Consider the following 6000-nt stretch of genomic DNA (forward strand, 5'->3'; position numbering starts at 1 on the left):
AAGGTGCATGACGGCATTTTCTGAGGTTTAAAATAAATAAATAGGAATTATTTAGCTGAGTTTTGGATTGTGTAGTTATTACAAATTTTATATACCTTGTATACCAGGATTTTGTGCTATCCCAGTGCCCTTCTAGGCAACTGCCTGGGTTGCCTCACTTTGTTTCTCTTTTATTACATTAGATTTAATATTTGTATTCTTATAGCTCCATGCTGCACTTGGGTTCAAAGCACGGTGCATCTGTTGTAATTTACTGTGAGATTTATGGTATCGTGTTCATTTACTGACCATAGTCCCTAAAGAATGTAAAGAAAACTACAGAAGGTATCCCACACCCCAAAAGCTAAAACATTGGATTTTAAAACTCAGATTTGTAGCTTATGTCAAAGTTACCGAGAGAGCTTGTGGCAGCTTGTTTACATTCAGTTTAAACAAACCCACGATACAGGGCCTCTATGTAGGCCTCAGGGCATAAATGATAATAATTCACTCAATATCTGGTCAAACCCTTAACAAAATGCCATTAGCTTACTTCTATACTCAAATTTCATGCTTCTTTTGATAGGTAATACAGAATAAAATGAATTGCTATTCTGTGGCCTATCCCCAAACAGTATAGTCCTGTTGAAACACTCCCACATATATCCACTTCCACAACCCTTCTATCTGACTTACAAGTGTACCTTCATAGCACATAATCATGTACTCCTGCCATGTGGTTATTCACACTATTCACACAACTTGCACATTGGCAGTATATCTTTTACAAGCTTCAAACATCTCAGTAACCTTTCAATGACTGGGAACTTGCTTCCATCTTCTTCACAATGTGATTCCCTATGATTTAAAACTTACATTTAGATCTTTATCATGGTACACATCACCTCTCTGGACAACCTGGTTTAAGCGTCCAGCTAAAATCATGAGACATATGATTTATGGAGAAAAGTTAGAACAAGGATGATGTCAGCACGTAGGCAGGTTCCTAGAAATGTTCTATAGCAGCACAAAGCATTCTAATTCAAGGTACATTAACAACATAAAAGAAAGAAGAGTGACATCATAAGCAAACAACTGAACACTGAAATCCACATGAAACCTAAAACTTATCTCTCTGAAATCTCAATTACCTGGGGTACAGAACATACACGTGGGATATTTCACTAGACAAACATTTATTGTACAAATCCTACTGAGGTAGATACAGAGAGTAGGCAAGAAATAGTCTGCAAGTCTCATGAATAACTTAGGAATTTGCATCCCTCCTCTGCAGTGGAGGAAAACAAACTTAGTGCAATACAATTAAGCAGCTGTGATTTGCACTGCCTACGAGACTCATAAGGTTTGCATAAAAGGCAACTGCTCATGGCTACAGGCAGCTGATATGTCCCTGAAGAAAAGCACAAACTGTCCTTTCTTTCTTTTTTTTAGGGTTCATGGAGGTGATACTCTCCACCAGATGGATGTTCAAGTATCAAAAGGGGGGAATGAAGGAGTGGAACGCCGGATACTATTCGAATACTATGAATACTACTGACCACCAGAACAACCTCATGTTTTGTGCCTACTGATGGACTTATACTTATGGACTCTAACTCTGCTTTTGGCCTCTTAGCCATACTTTATTAATGCACTGGACCTTTTGTGCCTTACATACAGTATAATGAGCCTAGACTAAGACCAAAACCTGTGCAGTTTAGACTTTTACTAGTAGTATGTATTTGTTAACCAGCAGCTAGATAACAAATTGTAGTAGTCAGCAATTTAGGGCAGCTGGCTCTGCCAGCCCAGTCTCGTGATCCCTGCATAGAGGCTGTATTGTGTAAATGTGCTGGAACACTGAAATGTAAGGCTTGCAAGCTGACAGTTAGCTCAGAGGAAGCAGCCGTAACCAGATAGCAGAAACCAGCTGGAACTTGTGCTGCTTATCAGTATATTGCCTTATATGGTATATGCAATGCCAAATAACTGTGAATAGACTAGAGACCAGTGTTGGAAATAGAGGGTTGTGTGCAAAGCCAAAGATAAGTTTCGTTTCCTGGGTTCTGTGTAAGATCCTCTGTCTGTAACTGCGCATGACTACTGATAAGAGTGTATAAGAACGAGTGTCAGGTGACGCTCAGGGGGCAGTATTCTGAGATTGTACTCGGGGCTGTCTGAATTGCTAGCAATAAAAAGCTGTTTTGTTTTGGAACCAATTTGCCTTTCGTCTCCTGATTTCCCACCTGTTTCAATGTGAGCACCATTTTACTTTAAGATCAATGTCTTAGTAACTCTGACATTTTCAGATGGTGATCCAGACAGAAGTCTGCCTACCTGGTCCATAAGTAGATCTTTGCTTAAGATTTCTAAGGAGTCAATGCTGGAAGTTTCATATTAGAGCTATGAGCTGATGACTGAGCACATGGCTACTAATGTGAATGTAACATGAAAGCTTTGCTTGCCAATGCAGTAAGCTAGTCATATGCAAACTTGGAGTGGAGGAATAGCCTAATGGTTATTGCAGCAGGCTTTGATCCTGGCAACCTGGGTTCAATTCCCACTGCAGCTCCTTGTGACCTTGGGCAAGTCACTTAACCCTCCATTGCCCCAGGTACAAAAACTTAGATTGTGAGCCCTCTAGGGACAGAAAAAGTACCTGCATATATTGTGTACAGTGCTGCATACGTCTAGTAGCGCTATAGAAATGATTAGTACTAATAGTAACATGCAGATCTTGTGCACTAATCAGGATCAGCACACCAGATGCATGGACACAGTGTTCTGTGCTGAAGGCAGCTAGTACTAGTTCTGCCTTCTCCAGCTTTTGCAAGATTTGAGACCACTCGTCAGGCTGCATTTTATTGCTTGGGCCCATGCCCTCTGAAATTCCTTTCCCTGTTCCCTAAGGCAGCTAGTACTAGTTCTCCTTTCTCCTGCTTTTGCAAGATTTCAGACCACTCGTCAGGCTGCATTTTGTTTCTTGGCCCATGCCCTCTGAAATTCCCTTCCCTGGTCCTTAAGGCTGGAGGATAATCTCGAGAAGTTTAAAAGGTACCTTGAAGCCTACTTCCTTGAGCTGGCTTTTGATGAACAGCTGTGAGATGCCAGTGGTCTTTTTATACTCTTTGTTCTATATTTTTACCTTCTCCTTCCTTTGCATGTTCTAGTTATTGTTATGTGAACTGCTTTGGTTGTAACCCAGAAAGGCAGTATATTAAGGACCAAATAAACATAAAACATTTCTGAGCAAAATGAAAGTGTTGGTGCACATCTGCGTATGTGCTGGAATGTTGTTCTTTGCGTAAATGGCGTCATCACAAAAAAATTTGAGTGCATTAAATTTTTAAGATGGCAGTATTTATACACAGAGCAAAGTTCTAGTATACGCACAGATAAAACTTCTTATGCTTAGTAATGTGCATAGAACAGTTACTCCCCTGTTGTGTCTTAAAAAATAGTGGATGAAATGGGCCTTAAAGAAAGAAGTAAAAAGACGGCTACCACTGCTAGAAAGATATGCAACAAATAAACTAGCTAAAAAGAAATGCCCCTTCTTCCATTGGTGAACTCCATGCTACACCAATAGTTCACTGACCGAAGGAGGGGCATTCGTTTTTAACTAATTTATTTGTTAATAAAGTCTCCTGTTTTCTAACAATCATGTCTGCTCCTAAGCCTTTATTCCGTTTGGAAATTGAAGACTTTGCCAGTCTGGTTCTTGAAATTTGTACCTAAAATTGAAAGAGCATTTCTCCGAGGACAAGCAGGCTGCTTGTTCTCACGACTGGGTGATGTCCATGGCAGCCCCTACGAATGGAAATCTTCCTAGCAACAAAGATTGCTAGAGCCTTCGAGTGCGCGCAACGCACATGCGTGGCCATCTTCCCGCCCATCGCGCGAGAGTCCAGACAGTTCTTTTCTTTCCACGGTAAGGGAGTGACTGCCTATGGTCTCTCTCTGTGCCCTTGAAAAGAGCCTTCGGTTTCACTGTCTTTTTCCGCTTTTTTCTTTAGTTTTCGCTCTGTGGAGCTGTTTCTTTTAAAACAAACAAAAAAAATCCTTTATTTCTTAGGTTTTTCCCTCTTAAGTTTCCTTTCGTTTCCGTCGCAACCTCTTAGGCCATACGTACGCGTTTCTCCATTTTGTGCCCTTCTTTTTGGCACCATCGAGAATTTTGACTTCGCCGCCGCTATTTTTCCGTCCATGACATCCGGGATTCCCAGCGGCTTCAAGAAGTGTGGTCGATGCAACTGGGCAATCTCAGGTACCGATCCCCACTCGTGGTGTATCCAGTGCCTTGGGCCCGACCATCGCCCAGACGTGTGTAAGTTGTGTCTTAGCCTTAAAAGGCGGGCACAGGCGTTGAGACTAGCTCAGCGGGACCGTCTGTTTGGAGCTTTGCCCGGGACTTCAGCGTCGACATCGGTACCGTGGTCGGCGGCATTGATGTCGGCACCGGAGATGGCATCGACATCGGGAGCACAGGTAATGGCTGTTTGGAGACCACCACACATTGGGAGCAGTGAGCCATCAAGTGGGTGTCCTGCTGTGCAGGCCCAATGGGACCGACCTCTTTCGGACCCGACCCCGAGGAGGCATTTGGATTCCACGTCCTCCTCTTCGGTACCGAGGACTACCGATGACGTGCATCGAGCGAATGCTAAGAAGCATCGCCATCAGTCTCCTTCTAGACACGGTACCAGGAGCTCCAGGCCGTCGAAGGATTCAGCACCCGTGAAGCGTCGACGCCGGGAGGACCGTTCACCCTCCATATAAGAGGTGTCGGTGCATCGGTCTTCGGACAGCCCGGTACCGCCTCTTCGCCCTTTGCAGATTCTGCCTCTGACTCCTGCACCGGGCCCACAGCCTTTCCTGGCAGAGGCTCTGGACGAGCGCATCCGAGCCATTCTCCCAGGTCTTCTGGAAGGGCTGCTGCATCAGTCTGTTCCGGTACCGGAGGTGCTTGCGCCCTCGGTACCGGTGATGGAAGCAGCGGCTGGCTCTATGCCTGTGGTGTGGTCTCCGACACCAGTACCGCTTGCGGTATCGGCGTTGGCTGCCACCCAGGTTGACTCCCCGTCGACATCACTGGAGGGAGCTTCATCGCCGCCGGCACGGGAGTTGACTTCTCAGCATAGCCATCGAGGATGGGGTTCCTTGGCGTCGAGACAGGCACAGTTTCGGACTGCAGTCAGAGAACCCTTGTCCGATACCGAGGAGGATGCCTCGTGGGTGGGAGGAAGAGGAGGATCCCAGATATTTCTCTTCTGAGGAGTCTTGTGGTGTTCCCTCTGATCCTACTCCTTCACCAGAAGGAAAGCTTTCTCCCCTGGAGAGTCTTTCTTTTTTTTTCTTTTTTTTGAAAGTATGTTTATTAGCATTTTCATATCAAACAAACATCATAAACATCACATCCTAAACAGCATATCCTTACATCCCCATAAGAACTATACAATATCCCTTTGCCCTCCCCCCCTCCCTCCAGGGTATTCAGAAGGAGAAATCTTATCCCAGAACAAAGAGACAACCGCCTCCACTAGAGATCACACTGATAAACCCCTCCACCCCATGTATGCAGTCCATGTTTTTAGAAACCGAATCATGCCACCTCTCCATAAAGCAGTAAGTTTATCCATTAGACAGCAGTAGTCCACCTTAGTCAAAACCTGATCCACCGTCGGGACCGCAGTTTGTTTCCACATTCTTGCAATTAAAGTCCTGGCTGCTGTAACAATATGAGCCATCAGAGAGTGTTGCGAGCCACGGCTCATCTGTGGTGGGATATTCAGCAAACATAAGCCTGGACTAAGGATGACCGCAACTCCCAGGCCTCCCTGCAATCGGGCTTGTAGGTTTCTCCAAAACTGTTGCTCGTGTCCAAAATTCAGTCTTACCAGCTCTACACGAGCATCCACATGCGGAACAATGTGAAGCAACTGGCAGACTTGGTGGACAAGCTCCCTGTGGAGCACGCCAGGCCTTTTCAGGAGGTGATCAGGCAGCTGAAGGCGTGTCGCA

The sequence above is a fragment of the Microcaecilia unicolor genome, chromosome 1 (genome assembly GCF_901765095.1).
Source record: "Microcaecilia unicolor chromosome 1, aMicUni1.1, whole genome shotgun sequence".
Taxonomy (NCBI): domain Eukaryota; kingdom Metazoa; phylum Chordata; class Amphibia; order Gymnophiona; family Siphonopidae; genus Microcaecilia; species Microcaecilia unicolor.